The sequence below is a fragment of the Armigeres subalbatus genome, chromosome 1 (genome assembly GCF_024139115.2).
Source record: "Armigeres subalbatus isolate Guangzhou_Male chromosome 1, GZ_Asu_2, whole genome shotgun sequence".
Classification (NCBI taxonomy): Eukaryota; Metazoa; Arthropoda; class Insecta; order Diptera; family Culicidae; genus Armigeres; species Armigeres subalbatus.
In genome coordinates, this window is record NC_085139.1 from 15,148,166 (window position 1) to 15,166,419 (window position 18,254).

The following is an 18,254-nucleotide window of genomic DNA, read 5'->3' on the forward strand; positions in this document are numbered from 1 at the left end:
AATTTAAAAATTTAAAAATTTAAAAATTCAAAAATTTGAAAATTTAAAAATTTAAAAATTTAAAAAAATTAAAAATTTAAAAATTTTAAAATTAAAAGAAATTAAAAATTTAAAAAAATTTTCAAACGAATATCGACATGATGTAACAGGGTTTGACTGTGAAATTCGGGAATTGATTTCAAATTAATAGTCAATTTACGTAACTATTTTAAATCGAGAAATAATTTAAATTTACACATGCGGTTCTTGGTTTTAGCGTCAATCAGTTTTACGCACCATATCTTCTGATTTAGCTTTTATCATTACTTTTTCATAGCAATGATATAAATAGTGTTTTTGTCCTTATTTTAAAACTTGATTTTTTGTACTATGAATATAAATGAATTGTATAATATGTTCAATTCATATGAAATTATTAAAGTAAAGCAAAAAATGTCAAGTTTCCAAAGACCAGCTTTGGAGTAAATCCGTAACGTAACGTATTAGATTTTTTTTAAATCTATCACGTAGAGATGTGAAAACTTATGTTGTAGTCCATAAACTCGTATTGCATTATTTTCTGGTAAAACTTAAAATCTATTGATCATTTTGATACCGTCATTGGGTGTGACAAAGAATCAAATGGGGTTGAAAATAGGTCACTGCCAACAACTTAAAATGTTTTTAGTAGCAAGAAAACTAATTAACCATAAGAGTCGTTTTCCAACGATTTTGTTATCGACCTCTTGGCTGCCAGTAACAGCGATGACTCATTCTTAACTCATCGTCTCCCCTGATGGCGGTATTTGAAACGATCTTCGTTTTTAATAGTTTCCAAATAAATATAAACGGCTAGATTTCATGATTTTCTAACATTCACAATTTATCAAATTCTGCAAGGGCCTTTTGTTTTTTTTGAAGATTTTTCTACATTTAAATATGTTACAAACAATAAACAAAACGCATAAGAAACTACTTTATACGTTTTCAATTTGCAAAATTAAATTACAGAATTTGTGTAATATTTTGTGCATTATAAAGTAGATATTTAAAAAAAACATTAAAAACAAGACAAAAATATTACATAATCATATTATGTACATCTTTACAAATATTACAACCTTACATAAATCTCAATAATATTTACTCGCTATATGATATTTGATAGATTTGATTGATTACACTCAGAAATATAACAAATCCACGCTAGTATCAAAACTAATCTCTTCTTATATTCATAAAAGTTATACTTAGCGTCGTTTAAAAAGTAATCGACTCGAGATTACAATTTAATCTATTGGCGAATTTTGCAAAAATATTCCCCTAGTGTATTGGCTGCTCAGAAAATTAACAAAGTCACGTTTCTTGCCATTTTGATTCCGAATAATTCAAGAATTTAAAAATAAAAATTTAAAAATTTTAAAATTCAAATGTTTAAAAATTTAAAAATATAAAAATTTAAAAATTTAAAAATTTAAAAATTTAAAAATTTAAAAATTCAAAAATTTAAAAATTTAAAAATTTAAAAATTTAAAAATTTAAAAATTTAAAAATATTGAAATTTAAAATTTAGAAAATTTGAAATTTTAAAAATTAAAAATTTAAAAATTTAAAAATTTTAAAAAAATTAAAAATTTAAAAATTTAAAATTTGAAAATTTAAAAATTTAAAAATTTAAAAATTTAAAAATTTAAAAATTTAAAAATTTAAAAATTTAAAAATTTAAAAATTTAAAAATTTAAAAATTAAAAATTTTTTAAATTTAAAAATTTTAAAAAACTTTAAATTTTTAAATTCAAAAATACAAAAATTTAAAAATTTAAAGATGAAAAAAATTAAAAGTTTTAAAATTTTGAAATTCAAAAGTTTAAAAATTTAAAAATTTAAAAATTTAAAAATTTAAAAATTTAAAAATTTAAAAATTTAAAAATTTAAAAATTTAAAAATTTAAAAATTTAAAAATTTAAAAATTTAAAAATTTAAAAATTTAAATTTTTAAATTTTAAAATTTAAAATTTAAAATTTAAAAATTTAAAATTTAAAATTTAAAAATTTAAAATTTAAAAATTTAAAATTTAAAAATTTAAAATTTAAAATTTAAAAATTTAAAATTTAAAAATTTAAAATTTAAAATTTAAAATTTAAAATTTAAAATTTAAAAATTTAAAAATTTAAAATTTAAAAATTTAAAATTTGGATATTTAAAACATTAAAAATTTAAAATTTAAAATTTAAAATTTAAAAATTTAAAATTTAAAATTTAAAAATTTAAAATTTAAAATTTAAAAATTTAAAATTTAAAATTTAAAAATTTAAAATTTAAAATTTAAAAATTTAAAATTTAAAATTTAAATATTCAAAAATTTAAAAATTTAAAAATTTAAAAATTTAAAAATTTAAAAATTTAAAAATTTAAAAATTTCAAAATTTCAAAATTTCAAAATTTCAAAATTTCAAAATTTCAAAATTTCAAAATTTCAAAATTTCAAAATTTAAAAATTTAAAAATTTAAAAATTTTAAAATTTAAAAACTTAAAAATTATAAAAAAATTAAAAATTTAAAAATTTAGAAATTTAAAAATTTAAAAATTTAAAAAATTTAAAAATTTAAAAATTTAAAAATTTAAAAATTTAAAAATTTAAAAATTTAAAAATTTAAAAATTTAAAAATTTAAAAATTTAAAAATTTAAAGATTTTAAAAATTTAAATTTAAAAATTTAAAAATTTAAATATTTAAAAAATTAAAAAAATAAAAATTTAAAAATAAAAAATTAAAAAATTTAAAAATTTTAAATTAAAAAAAATTTAAATTTTTAAATTTAAAAATTTGAAAATTTAAAATTAAAAATTTTTCAAATTTTTAAATTTAAAAATTCAAAAATTCAAAAATTCAAAAATTTGAAGATGTAAAAATTTAAAAAATTAAAAATTTAAAAATTAAAAATTTAAAAATTAAAAATTTAAAAATTTAAAAATTCAAAAGCTTTAAAATTTAAAAAATTAAAAATTTAAAAATTTAAAAATTTAAAATGTTATAAATTTAAAAATTTGAAAATTTAAAAATTTAAAAATTTAAAAATTTAAAAATTTAAAAATACAAATTTAAAAATAAAAAATTAAAAAATTTTAAAATTTAGAGATTTAAAAATTTAAAAATTTAAAAATTTAAAAATACAAATTTAAAAATATAAAAATTAAAAAATTTAAAAATTTAAAAATTTGAAAATTTAAAATTAAAAATTTTTAAATTTTTAAATTTAAAAATTCAAAAATTTAAAAATTCAAAAATTTAAAAATTCAAAAATTTAAAAATTTGATGATGTAAAAATTTAAAAAATTAAAAATTTAAAAATTTAAAAACTTAAAAATTTAGAAATTTTAGAAATTCAAAAATTTAAAAATTTAAAAATTTAAAAATTTAAAAATTTAAAAATTTAAAAATTTAAAAATTTAAAAATTTAAAAATTTAAAAATTTAAAAATTTAAAAATTTAAAATTTAAAAATTTAAAAATTTAAAACTATTAATTAAAAACTTAAAAATTTAAAAATTTAAAAGTTTAAAAATAAAAAATTAAGAAATTAAAAAATTAAAAAATTTGAAAATTTAAAAATTCTACAATTTAAAAATTCAACATTTTAAAAATTCAACAATTTAAAAATTTAAAAATTTTAAAATTTACAAATTAAAAAATTTTAAATCGAGGGTTCCAAAATTTGCAATTCTAATAATTTTCAGATAAAAAATAAAAACAAAATTAAAAAAAATTAAAAACTTAAAAATTTAAAAATTTAAAAGTTTAAAAATAAAAAATTAAGAAATTAAAAAATTAAAAAATTTGAAAATTTAAAAATTCTACAATTTAAAAATTCAACATTTTAAAAATTCAACAATTTAAAAATTCAACAATTTAAAATTTTAAAATTTACAAATTTAAAAAATTTAAATCGAGGGTTCCAAAATTTGAAAATTTAATAATTTTCAGATAAAAATAGAGAAAATAAAAAATATAAAAATTAAAAAAAATCGAAAAATTCGAGGAATTTGAGAAATGCGTGTGAAGCCATAATTTGAAAATTGAAAAATCTAAAAAAGTGACTTAAATGTTTGGATAGTGAAAATTCAGACAATTTGAAAATTAGAAAAAAATTAAAATTGGAAAATAGAAAAAAAATCTGTTTAATTAACCGTGATGAACTTTATAATTTAAAAAAATTACGTTAATGAAGATTAAAAAAAAACTGTTAAATTAAGAGAATCTTAAACAAAGGATTGAGATTAAAAAACTCGTGTGTATCAAAATTTAAAAACTCAAAAAATTTGAAACTTGGCTTTAAAGGTTCGGATAGAGGAAATTAAGAACATATAAAATTTGGAAAATAAGAGAATTGAAAAAAAAGAAAAATTGGAGAATTATAAAATTGAAAAATTGAAAATGTGGAAAATTGGAATTTTGGAATGTTGGAAAATTTTAATAATTTGAATAAATTAGAAAATTTTTAAAAATTTCAAAAATTAGGAAAATTTTGAATATTTGGAAAATTTGAGAATGAAATTCTGGAACATAGGAAAATTGGAGAACTGAAAATTTTTCAAATTATAAAATTGTAGAATTGAAAAAAAGCTGTTCAATTTAGGAAATATTAAACAAAGAATTATTGTCTTTCATAATCAAAAATCAAAAGCTTAAGTTTAAGAAATTCGTTTATATCAAAATGTGAAAATTTCAAAAATTAAAAACTCGGCATTTAAAGGTTTGGATAGTGGAAATAAGAAAGTATAAAATTTGAAAAATTGGAAAATTGAAGAATTGGTAAATTGGAAAATTTAAAAATTGAAAAATTGGGATATGGGAAGATCCATAAATTACGTTACGCGAAAAATGGCCATTTTCAACCATTTATGTCACACTTTTTGTATGAAGCATCTAAAAATTTTGTATGGATCGTCACACTTTCGACAAGCCCACCTCCCCCCTCTAAGCGTTACGTAATTTATGGAAATTAGAAAAATTGTAAATTGGAAAATTAAAAAATTGGAAAATTGGGAAAATGGGAAATTTCAAAATTGCAATACTGGAAAACTGGAAAATTTGAATTTTTTGGATAATTTTGATGATTTGGAAAATTTAGAATATGTATGTATTTGGAAAATTTGAGAATGATAATTTTTAATATTGCAAAATCGGAGAAATGAAAAACTGAAAAAAATTAAATAATTGAAAAATTGGAAAATTAAAAAATTGGAAAACTGGAAAATCGGGAAATTGGAAAATTGGAAAATTGGAAAATTGGAAGATTGGAAAATTTGAAAATTGGAAAACTGGAAAAGTGGAAAAATGGAAAATTGGAAAGTTTAGGATATTTGAAAAATTTCAGAACTAAAATTTAAAATTAAAAAAAAAACAAAAATAAAATTTAAAAATTGGAGAATTGGGAAATAGAAAAAAATATTTAATTTAGTAAATATCAAACCAAGAATTGAAAAATACCAAAATCAAAAGATTAAAAATAAAAATTCATGTATATCAAAATTCAAAAATGAAAAAAAAATAAAAACTTGGAATTTAGGTTCGGATAGTGGAAATTAGGATAATATGAAATATGGAAAATTGGAACATTAAAAAAATAAAATAAGAAAATTGGAAATGAAAAACAAATTGAATATTGTAAAACGTAAAATATGGAAATTTATAAATTTGAAAAACTTGGAGATTTGAAAATTTGAAATTTGGAAATTTCGATATTTGGAACTTTGGAAATTTGTAAATTTGTAATTTTTTTAATTTTTAAATTTGGAAATTTGATAATTTGGAAATTTGGAAATCTGGAAATTTGAAAATTTGTAAATTTGAAAATTTGTAAATTTAGAAATTTGAAAATTTGAAAATTCAGAAATTTGGAGAATTGAAAATATGAAAATTCAGGAATTTGTTCATTTGGAAAATTGTTTATTTGGAAATTTGGAAATTTGTGAATTTGGAAATTTAGAAATTTGAAATTTTTTCTAAATTTGAAAATTTGGAAATTCGGAGACGAGCCAGCCTCGGGCGGAAAGTCTCTTTAATAAAGATACAAAAAAAAAAAAAAAAAATTTGGAAATTTGGAAATTTGGAAATTTGGAAATTTGGAAATTTGGAAATTTGGAAATTTGTAGAAGAAATTTGGAGATTTAGAATTTTGGAAATTTGGGGAGTTGGAAATTTGGAAATATGGAAATTTAGAAATGTGGAAATTTGGAAATTTGGAAATTTGAAAATTTGGAAATATAGAAATTGGAAAAAAAAATCAGTAATTTGAATTTTTGGGAAAATTTTGAATATTTGGATGGTTTAGAGAATTTCAAAAATTGGAAAATTTCGGAAAATTTGGAAAATTGAGAAAGTTCAAAAAAAATTAAAATATAAAATTTGGAAAATTGGAGAATGCAGAAATGAGAAATCGGGAAATTGGATAACTTGAAAGAAATTGAAAAATTCGAAATGTACGTCCCAATTTAAGTTTTCGCGGCGATTTGTCACCCCAAAATATTTCGAAAATTTTAGTCGTTCTTTCTATTTTTGTAAATAATATCGTAAACAACAAAGATTTTCCAGAAATAACTTTCACCGCCTTTGGTTCAATATGAATCATTTCTTAGTTCCTGTTAAATATTTTGTAAACTGTTTTGATAACGATGATCGTTGTAGGCTTATAGGATGAGCACCTTTATGTGAGCGCCGTGACGTCTCTGTTTCTGATCTTCTGAACTCCAAAGTTGATTGCCCTGGTCTTTTAGTTAGTTTGAATCTAAATATTCCCTATAGACAGCTTCGGTCAAACAATTTTCTGTTTCTTCATGGTGCTCACACAAATTACGGGCATAATGAACCTCTCACTGGGATGTGTAGGACGTTCAACCGTTGTTTATCGGAATTCGATTTTCACCTTTCACGATTAACTCTTAAAAAGAAATTCACCCATCTTAACCTTAACCGCACGGCTAAGGAATGCCCCTGCTAGTTATAAGTAGTACAAAATTGTATATTTAAGACTATGATGTATCATTTATAGTCAATGTAAATGTAATGATAAAGATAAGGATAAAGATAAAGATAAAGATAAAGATAAAGATAAAGATAAAGATAAAGATAAAGATAAAGATAAAGATAAAGATAAAGATAAAGATAAAGATAAAGATAAAGATAAAGATAAAGATAAAGATAAAGATAAAGATAAAGATAAAGATAAAGATAAAGATAAAGATAAAGATAAAGATAAAGATAAAGATAAAGATAAAGATAAAGATAAAGATAAAGATAAAGATAAAGATAAAGATAAAGATAAAGATAAAGATAAAGATAAAGATAAAGATAAAGATAAAGATAAAGATAAAAGATAAAGATAAAGATAAAGATAAAGATAAAGATAAAGATAAAGATAAAGATAAAGATAAAGATAAAGATAAAGAAAAAGATAAAGATAAAGATAAAGATAAAGATAAAGATAAAGATAAAGATAAAGATAAAGATAAAGATAAAGATAAAGATAAAGATAAAGATAAAGATAAAGATAAAGATAAAGATAAAGATAAAGATAAAGATAAAGATAAAGATAAAGATAAAGATAAAGATAAAGATAAAGATAAAGATAAAGATAAAGATAAAGATAAAGATAAAGATAAAGATAAAGATAAAGATAAAGATAAAGATAAAGATAAAGATAAAGATAAAGATAAAGATAAAGATAAAGAAAAAGATAAAGATAAAGATAAAGATAAAGATAAAGATAAAGATAAAGATAAAGATAAAGATAAAGATAAAGATAAAGATAAAGATAAAGATAAAGATAAAGATAAAGATAAAGATAAAGATAAAGATAAAGATAAAGATAAAGATAAGATAAAGATAAGATAAAGATAAAGATAAAGATAAAGATAAAGATAAAGATAAAGATAAAGATAAAGATAAAGATAAAGATAAAGATAAAGATAAAGATAAAGATAAAGATAAAGATAAAGATAAAGATAAAGATAAAGATAAAGATAAAGATAAGAAATTAAGAGTTCCGTTCACCTATTTTGCCTCAGCAAGGCACTGAATGATTCATATTTGAAAAAAAAAATTAAAAAAATTTTGTCACTTTTCTTATTTTATCACCCCAAAATTCACCACGAGGGTCGTAGAATCGGGATAAGACTGCATAATGGGAAAATAAAAATCGATAAAAATAAAACAGCAATACAAATGTACAAAAAGAAAAATAAGTGGTAAAGAATATAAAAAAATATATGAAAAGGGAAAAAATAGGAAAGGAAAACTGATAAAGAGGAAAAATTAAGAAAATGGATAGGGGAAGTTTGGAATAGGGAAAAGTAAATTCATTCAGCTCGCAAAAAATGAAAGCGCAGCAAATACATTTGTAATAACTTTTATTTAAAATAAAATTTGAGAAAGAAATCTTTAAAATTAAAGATTTCATATAAGCTACTTTGCAGAAGGAAAACTAGAAAAGGGGATATTATAAGTAATAAATTCAAACAGTGAAATGATTTACAGCTAAGCTATGAAAATAAAAAATAAGAAACTAATAAAATACATTCAATTCTGAAAAGTACTCCTTTTACAAAAAATTAAAAAAATTTCTGCAATGGCATTTGAATATTTTTGATGAACAAACACTGGTTCAAGGGAATACTGCTGCAGTTGTTGTTTGTTAATCGAACTGCCACTTTCCAATCAATTGCCAAACACTCACCCAAAATGGACTCGCAGAATGGGTCAAATGCACGGGATGGTTGTTTTTTTGTTTCTCTTTGTTCTGTGCTGAAAGCGGGTCGGAAGGCATTTAATTTAATTAACCGTGTAGAGTTCAAAGCGATCGGGTGGCGCACTGCACCCGATCTGTCGATGTTGGAAATGGCATCGGACCAGTGTGGAGTGAACTTCGTGGCCCTGGGTTGCATATGACGCATTTGGATGGGAAATTCCGTAGCGGCCGAATATGGGCGTGGGAAAAAATGGAAACTGCCAAAAGGGTACTCTCGGTGATGCAAGTTTAATTTACTGTCCGTTGTCGAGGAGGCGGGATGAGAAGGTCCGATCCATTCGATGAAAGATAATTCACGCAATTTTTTGGTTACTAATGGAATAATATGATCGGCTGCTTGACTGGTAATTGAATTGGAGAGTGAATATGGTTGTGAGTCGATGGATGAACGTGAGACTTTCTGATTAACATTCTTTCAAAAATCTATGTATTTTTTACTGCAAATTCGAGTATACGCCCAATAAACAAATTTTATTTAAAATCCGCCATCCGCTGGCTGGGTGTAAAGATGATAAAAGCAATTATATTAATTCCAGTCCGCTAAGTTCTAACCAAAATACCCTTTCGATCTTTACAGGAGAGCAAACCATTCAGTTGGCAAACGGCACCGACGATACCGGGCACGATGGGAATCACACCGAGTGGACATCCGTTCGTAACCAAAGTGGACACAAGCAGTAAGTAGCCATTGAAGTTCTGTTCACCCTGTCGGCAGCCCAGAATTAATCAACCGGAGAACCGCCAGCAACGATGGTATTGCACATTCCTAGAAAGCTATATTTTCCGCATCTACGTCGATAAACAGAAAAAAATATCTGATAGGCTTTGATTGGATCGGGTACGGTTCGCAAAAGGGGCCGGATTTTCATCTGTGCGTATGCTTAGCTGCTACCCACCTGTCCATATCATTTGAAATCCTAGCCGGTGGCAAAGCTTTGCTGTGCACACACATGGATGAGATATTTTTCCGATATTCCCTTTGGGTAAGGCTTTGCCCACATATCGCACATATCGAGGGAAGACCAAAGCTCTAAAAACTGTAACGTGACGAATGCAACAAGAATATCGTTTCGTTTGTTTTTCTTTAATCTATCGCAATGTGATCAAACATAGAACCGAGAAATCCATGGAAACATCCTGCCCCGGAACCGAAAACAGACTAAGGATGTTTTTCCCAGCCAGTGATGCGCAGCAAGCCCAAGCACGATTGAACGTGAAAGTCCTTCCGAGATATCCGGCCAATCTCGGCTTCAAAGAGCTCTCGTTCTCGGTTATGTTTCGCTAGGAGAAAAGGGGCAAAAACAGAATCACCCCACATAACATCACATTAATTATTCTCTTTCTCAATAAACGTGTCAATTCCTGGCAGCGTATAGAAAGAATTCCAAATTTCTCGCAATCAAATATTCACCGGATGGCGTTCTGGTGCCGGTGCTCCGTGTTGCACCCAGAGCAAGGTGTACCGTTCCGGAAAGGGACTCGACGTTGTTAGATTTTCGGAAGGTTTTCCGAAAAAGAATCTGAAATTCAAATCATCTATCGCGGAAAGTGCTCGCGGAAATGGCGGGTTCATCGCTGGACAATCGAAGTCACCCTCGCCCACGGCCCGGTGGGCACAATTTTCCACCCGAATCGAAGATGGCCTTGCCGCGTGGCACAAGATGCCCAGGCTACTTTGTTTAATGCCCGGAATTCATTTTTCGATGGGACTTTGTGCAGCAAACAGAAAGGGTTCAACGTCAGCACGTCAGATTGGCTGAGTTGTGAAGTTGCTTGTTCTTGGTCGCCTACGCTCTGAACGCTGTGAGAATGCGCACCTACACAGCCCCTTGGGGAACTTTGTTGCTGATGGAAAGTTGGAAGTCTGCGAGCGAGGCTGCTGATGGAGATTTCCACCCCTTTTCCGAAGCGATAGAATATTTATAAGTAGCTGGCGATGGAAGCGTGGAGCACAGCACAGTTCCGGAGTTGGTTACTCGTCCAGCTTTTGATTTGTTTTTATCTTCTGAGTGCAGCAGCCAACCGTGGGAGGTTTGAATTGCAGCACTACTGCAACGAAGTGCACACCCAAGATTGTGCGCTGGGTGCTGCTGTTTTGGTTTTAAGAATAGTGTTGAATGCTAATAAGGGGCTTGCGGACGAGAAATTTTGAGGAATTTCGACAGCTAGAACAAGACGGATTACTACGAATTTACGAATATAAAATAAAAAATGTGTAATTCCAAAAATTAGTATTTGATATCGCATCTAGAAATAAAAATATCATTGAACGTCCTTCAATCGAACTTTTCGCGGAAAATAGAAAATTATTCTTTACCTGTCGCCCACGTTCATGTTCAAAGTGTATCTTTCCTTTCTATGTCAACCGGATCAGTTCTTAGAAACAATTTCATTCGGAATCTACATTCCGACGACAAGTCTGGCCACAGCTGATATCATTATTGGTAGACATCAGCAAGCCCAAATACACAAACTGTTCAAACATTTATATTTCAATCTAATTTCTAGGCGGGAAGCCCACAGTGTTTTGTCTCATTTAGCTTTTTCTTGGATGCTATGATGACAAATCTGATTCTCTTAAAGTCTGTGCCAGACCATAACTATGCTATGCTATGCTAACCTCACTTTTGTGTTTGTAATTTTGATTGTTTTAACAAACTCGGCCAACCTACCCCAGTCCTGGGGTTCGCTGGGCGAATTTTTCCGCCGCATTTGTCAATTTGTTTTCATCGATCAAAATATGTCACAAGTGTACTAGTAGTAGTAGTTATAGTAGTTTAATTAACTTTAAAAGCTGGCTTTAAAAGCTAAGCCTTATTCGCCCGCCACAAAACAAGTGTACTCGAGACATGTAAGCTTACGACAGTGGAAACCGTTTTTCGAAAAGTCTGACCAGAATAAGTACAGACGGAAGCAAAATTCGGCCCCCGGTCTCCCCTACAGCTGTTTACGAGCATTTTTTTTATCTGTTTACTAAAATTTATAACGCTATGACTAGGTATTCCGTGTTTAGTTATGTGTTGTTTGCACGATCCATTCCACCAGAGGACGAAGCCTTCGTGTACTTTGTTTGTAAATTGCAGAATAGATTTTACTTCAATTACTTAAATTCAGTTATTTTTTTTCTATAGGGTAACGGTACCAATAGTGGAGGTATTAGTAGATCCACAAAAGAAAATATTTTTTAAGTATTGATAATTATGGAAAATTTACAGCTTTAATATCTTAGCCAATAGATAAACTAATAAATTTGCTAACAAAAATGAGATTGATGTCATTTAACATCAACAATTACCAAATACTGCTTGCACCACTATGGGTACACGGTTCCTTTAGTGGCGGTAAAAATTAATTTTGGTTCCCATAGTGGTGCTATCCATTGGTTTCTAATGAGACTCGCCACTATTGGTACAGTTGCACCACTATAGGTGCAAGGGAGTCAATTTTGTTAAGGAAAATCATTGTTTTCAATAGCTTTTCAAGCGAAATCTTAAGATAAGTTGCATTTAACAGGATATTAAACACACGACGCATCAACTGAAACCATCGTGAAGTGTATAAATATGATTAATCTCATTAAAACCCCACTACCTCCACTATTGGTGCTACCTCCACTAAGGGTACGGTTACCCTATGACTTGCACTATGAAGACAAATTTTCTACCTTCTATGGTGTTTATGGTGGTACTGCAACAAACGGATTTTCAATTCACAAATCACGCACCGCACCCATACGTTAGTTCGAAATGTTTTTCTCATAAAATGTTTTTTTTTTCTCATAAAATGTTAGATGAACAGATCCGATTTTCTTTTTACAGTTGCAGCGGGCCTTTCTAATAACTAACAGCAACCAAATGATGGTCCAAAAAACGCGTGGAAATTTCTTTTGGGTGCTGCTGCTGTTACGCCACATAGGAGTACGCAGTGTAAAACGTGGCCAACACTATGTCAATCATTTTGTTGTCTTCAAATGCATATTGTGCATTTAGACCAAAACTGTATGTATGACGCTAATGAACTGGCAGCAAGGCCCACCTCCGACGAGATTCACACGGAAAATAAATATGCAGCACTACACGGTGTTATCTGTCACAAAATCGAGCTTGTTTTGTCGCTGACATCGTCGCTATGGCACCAAATTGAAGTTCGGAAGTCGATTTCCGCACTTCCGAACACTTCTCCGACAATGTTTTGGTGGCAAACTTAAATTTTGTTCTGACGTTCATGATGTCGGAAGTAAGTTCGGAAGTAAAATGTCGGAAGTCGGAATTCAATTTAGTGCTGGCGACACAATACAATAAACAGCAAAGCGTATTCTCTTTTGTTTTTGTGCTCTTTGTATTGATGAAGCATTGATGATATATGACCACTGGTTGCGTCAGTTTTTGATATTATTGATAGAGAACCACTTGGCTGCCTTTGAGAACTACAGCGTGCTTGCGACGAGTGAGGCCCACCTCTGACTCCGCCACTGAGTATGATTTTTATGTTACTCTTCATTGTTTAATTTATAATTACTAAATTCTAAAAAAAGTTGTTTTTTGTTTCTTCACTTCGGCTATATAAATTTGTCATCGGATAATGTGGAAGTCCCAGCATAATCCATTGATATTACAATCATTGGAGCAGATCAAATAAATACGAAGTGCAAATCTCTTAGTTCATAATTCACAGGTTTCATATACTTTTACATTTAAGTAGGAATAAGGTTTTTAGACTTACATTTAGTCCCCTAAGTATGCTCGTCTGTTCAGCGTAGTCGTAGTTTAGATCTAGTTTATAATGTATAAAGTTTCATTTTAGTTCGGAACAATTCAATAGTTTGGGTTTGCTTACCGTGGATGTAAAGTCGTACAACAGCGTGAATATAGGGTAAGGAAAAGGAATAACTAATTGTGGCAATTTAGTACCTAGTTTAAAGAATTCATGTTGTAATTACAAATAGAATAATATCTAATCTTTATAAATACCTAATTCAACCAATCCATGTCTGTAGATTAGATTTTAACAGTATATAATAACTTTAAATGTTTTAGCTTCCGCAATAATCAATTAGGATACGTACGTTGTTTGTTTTGTTTTAATTTCTTGTCGGTGTGTGCGGCCCAAGGTCCCTGATGAAAGGTGCGCGCTGGCAACCGGGTTGCCAACACAACCATTTATGTAAACTTTGTCGATCTTAAATTGAATATTAAAAAAAAAAGTGACTCAGTTTGTTTGAAATCACGAGCAGCTGTCACGGCAAAGGTGCGCGTGAATAGCTGCTGTTTTCCTTCCTGTCACGTTTTTTTCTGCCCTGTTTTTTTCATTCGGCTAATGAAATTTCCGAAAAAATGTGTCGATCCTAGTTCCAGTTCGGAAGATCGGGTGTGAAATCATAGCAAGGATCAAGGTGTTTTCAAGACTATGAAGCGGGTACTGAAGAGAAACCTATCAGCAAAGACATAACCCATATTTTGTGAGTCCGTTTCATGCTATGATTTCTAATTGTATAATAGGGTGCGGGATCATTTGGGCAGCACTCCTATACCCGTTCGCAATGTTAATAACTCGACCGCGTTCCAACCAAATACAGGTAATCTTCGATATAACGTACCCCCGATATAACGTACACTCGATATAACGTACATTTTTCCCCGTTATAACGTACACTTTGAAAAATAATTTTAATTTTGGTAGTTATTACAAAATAATTTACTAAATCGTTATGATCATTCATGTAGGGATGGCATTATTGTATGGAGTTTAATTATATCAGCTAGAGGCATTAATTACTGTTTTCCTTACTTTGCATTATCCTCAGAATTCTCCCGAGGTATTGGATGATATTGAGTTGATGAGGTTTTAGGCATGTCTAGTTGATATTAGTCAAAGTCAGAATTGATGACGGGTTGTTTTCAGGTCTAAATCAGCTAATGTCGAGTGAAGTAATGGTATTGTAAATCCAGGCTTGAAATGTGTACCAGATTATTTTAAATTTAATCCTAGACGAAGTTCCTGGAGAAGCTCCCAAAATAATTGCTGGGAATCCTGTAGGAAATTCTAAAAGAGTTCCAAAAAGAATCTCCGAATTAGTTCTTTAAAAAATCTGATTGAATTCATGAAGGGATTAAAAGAAACTGAATAAATTTTCGAAACGAATTCGTAAAGTAATTTCTGGAAGAATATTTTAAAGAATGTCCAATGGTATTTTTGAAGAATTCTTAAAAGAATCTCCGAAGGAGTTTCTTGAATATATTTTCAAGCAATTCCTAAAGGTATTTAGGAAGGAACTCTAAATAGAATTTGCGAAGAAATTCCAAGATTTCTACAGGAATTCCTTCGAAATTCCTTCAGGAACTGCGGCAATTCCCGGAGGGATTTCTCCAAAACATCATCCCGAAATTAATCCAGTAATTCCTTCGAAAATTTTTCCAGGAATTCTTTCGGAATTCCCCTTACACATTAGGTCAATACTTTCACATCGTATTCTTTCTTTAATTTCTTTCAAAATCCTAAGACCTCCGGACCCCCTTCGGAAACTCCTTGAGCAACACTTTTAGAAATCATCCCAGGAATTTCTCAAACAATTCTAGAATAAAATGTGATGAGTGATGAGTGTTTCCGAGAAATTCGTGAAAATATAGTCTAATGCGTTAATTGTTTGTAAATGGCAGGTAAAACTCGTCTCGTAGGTTTTCCCAGTACTTTAGCAACTGCAGTAGAGCAGGGCATGATTAGAAATACTAGAATAAGAGATCAGCGAAGACGCCATCTTGTTTCCAATCGAACCGTCAAAAGCGGTTCCATTTCGAATTGTTTACTTTTTGCATCCATAAGAAGCAAGCAAAAAGTACAAGTGCTGCAAGTATTTTTTTCACGATTTCATGCATTTTCATACGTTGCCATTTCGAAAATTTTTCACTCCGCCGGTCTCTGGTTATAGGGTTACTAGGCATGATTAGCCTCCACCACCCTGTAAGACCGCATCCAACCACTCACCAGAGTCCTCCAACCCAACACCAGAAGTACCTTCGTTAAGTAGCCATTAAGGGGTGGCGTAATTGAGTCGATACTATGAGACGAGGTCACTGACTTGAAAAAGGAGTTCATGAGCCTGGGTTGCGGTCATTATTCCAAAGTATTTTGAAGCGAACGGATGTTACAAAGTTACCAAAGTTGGAAGTTGAAGAGTAGAGAGAAAGTACTTGGGACAAGAGAAGGTGTTGAGGACAACCCCACGGTCGTTACGTTGAAAACCCAGCAAGAACCGCCGTAATTCCCTGGTTCCGTAGTCGGCCCAATCCGGCATTGTTTCGCCCTTCTTATTGGTCGAGTTGTAACAATTAAAGCAAGAAGCTAGGAAGATCTCCAAGCCAACCGGCTATACCATCGGTAAGCCCACACAGCCACAAAAGGAAGGAAGGAAGAAGAGGAAGGAAAGAGTGGTGCAGTGCTGCGAGGAAGGCCAGGGCTCTAAAGACAGGTTAACTAGTTGGGATTTCTTTGAAAAATCATCCGGAAACAACTTCGGAAATAAATTCAAAAATTATTTCTAAATTCCTCCTCAATGTTTTTTTTTTGTGTGTCTTTATTAAGGAGACTTTCAGCCCGAGGCTGGCTCGTCTCCGTCCTCCTCAATGTTTCTTCGAAAAGAATGAATTTTAAGAATTACTTCAGAATCTACCTAATGAGTTCCTTTGGAATTCAAAACTTCTTCCTGGAATTCTTTAGGAAATTCTTCGAATCATTCATTTAGAAATATATTCACAAATTCCATTTAAACATTATCCGGAAAAACCTTCCGAAACTCCTTTAGAAAGATCTACGGAAAATATTTTAGTAATTCTTTCGGATATTCCTTCAACAATTCCTTTGGAGATTCGATCTGGAATTCCTTTACAAATTCCTTCGGAAAATTATTAAGGGTTTGAAAATTCGCTTAGGAATTTCTTCGGAAGTTGCTTTTTTTAGGAATTCATTGAGGAGTTCCTTCAGGAATTCCACCGGAAATCCCTATGGAGATTCTTTCGTAAATACCTTAGGAAATTTCTTCAGAAATTCCTGTTAGCGTCAAACTGAATTTCTGAATAAAAATAAAAAAAAAGACGTGTTGTATTAAACATAATTTCAAATGACATCGCACACCCTAATGATAGATATTTGATTTTTGATATTGAATTGTATTAGTCAGTAGTACCTATAAAAATAGTTGAATTCGCTCCAAACGCCCATATCTCACCTCTCTTCAACCGAGCACAGAAATTAGATCTATATGATACATGTACAGATACAAGTATGAATATGCGTTACCGAAAACTGATCGTCTGGCGATGAGGAGGAGAGACTGGCCAGTATGAAACGTGTTCTCAATCGTGACGCAGTCGTCGTCAATCGAAATAAAGTAATTCAGTCTAATCAAGTAATATTCGCAAGCATTTAATGTGATCTGGTGAAGAAACTATCCTAAAACATCGTACGCTATCGTTGAACAAGTTTAGCCGCAGTTCCCATACCAACATTGGTGCCGAAACCCGGGATTATTCGGCTGCGGATATCCATCGCCTCTGCAGGAGGTTAGCGTGGGCTCGACCAGTCATCACATTTCATCGCATTTCCAAGCTCTTTGGACACTCATTCGGATATTCGGACGGACCTTCATTCGACACAAGAGAAGCCGTAACCAGCAGCCTGGCAAGAGTGCAGGGACTTAGTGGATCATCCCATAATTGCTAATAGAACACGTGCACGTAGGTTAGCCAAGTGAGCACAGGGTTATCGCAAACACAAAGAGCAGGTGAGTGAATAGTCTTTATATTCCTACTTCAACAAACCGTCGTCATCGAGAACTTTCTGTAGTGGGAAAAATGGCAACGTCGAGCCACAAGAAGACAAAGGACACCAAGAAGTCCAAACGTTTGATCATTCGTCGGAACAATATTCTTGGTTCTGCAAAACTCATAGGAGATTTTAATGAGAAATATAATCGTGAAACGGATTTCCTTCAATTAAAGTTCCGCATTGAAAAGCTTGATTCTCTATGGGATAAATTCAATGAGATACAGGCTGAAATTGAATTAGAATATGGCTTGAGCGTAGAACTTGCTGATGAAAAGGCAACGTTTGAAGATTTGTATTATCAGTTGAAGGGCTCCTTGGCCAGCAAGCTTGCTCCAAATGCCGCTGCTCCCACATCAAGTTCTAGTTCCTCATCTCCTGTTGCTCCACCTACCCATGCTTTTGGTGTTCGCCTTCCAGAGCTCAAAATTCCTGAGTTCAAGGGAGATTTCGATGAATGGATGAATTTCCACGATTTGTTTTCCACACTTATACACCAGAACCAACAACTTTCAACTATACAAAAGTTCCAGTACTTGAAGGCAGTGCTAAAGGGCGATGCTCTCCGATTGGTACAATCACTGGCGGTTACTGCGACAAATTATGGTATTGCCTGGGATCTCTTGAAGAAAAGATTTGATAATAAAAACT

The 18,254-nt window shown here is 29.6% G+C and overlaps 1 pseudogene; it reads right to left on the bottom strand.

The window, feature by feature from the left end:
- LOC134205976 (poly [ADP-ribose] polymerase tankyrase-like) overlaps nt 1-17,327 on the bottom strand; it is a 29,017-nt pseudogene extending 11,690 nt beyond the window's left edge.
- Between the last annotated feature and the right edge of the window lie 927 nt (nt 17,328-18,254).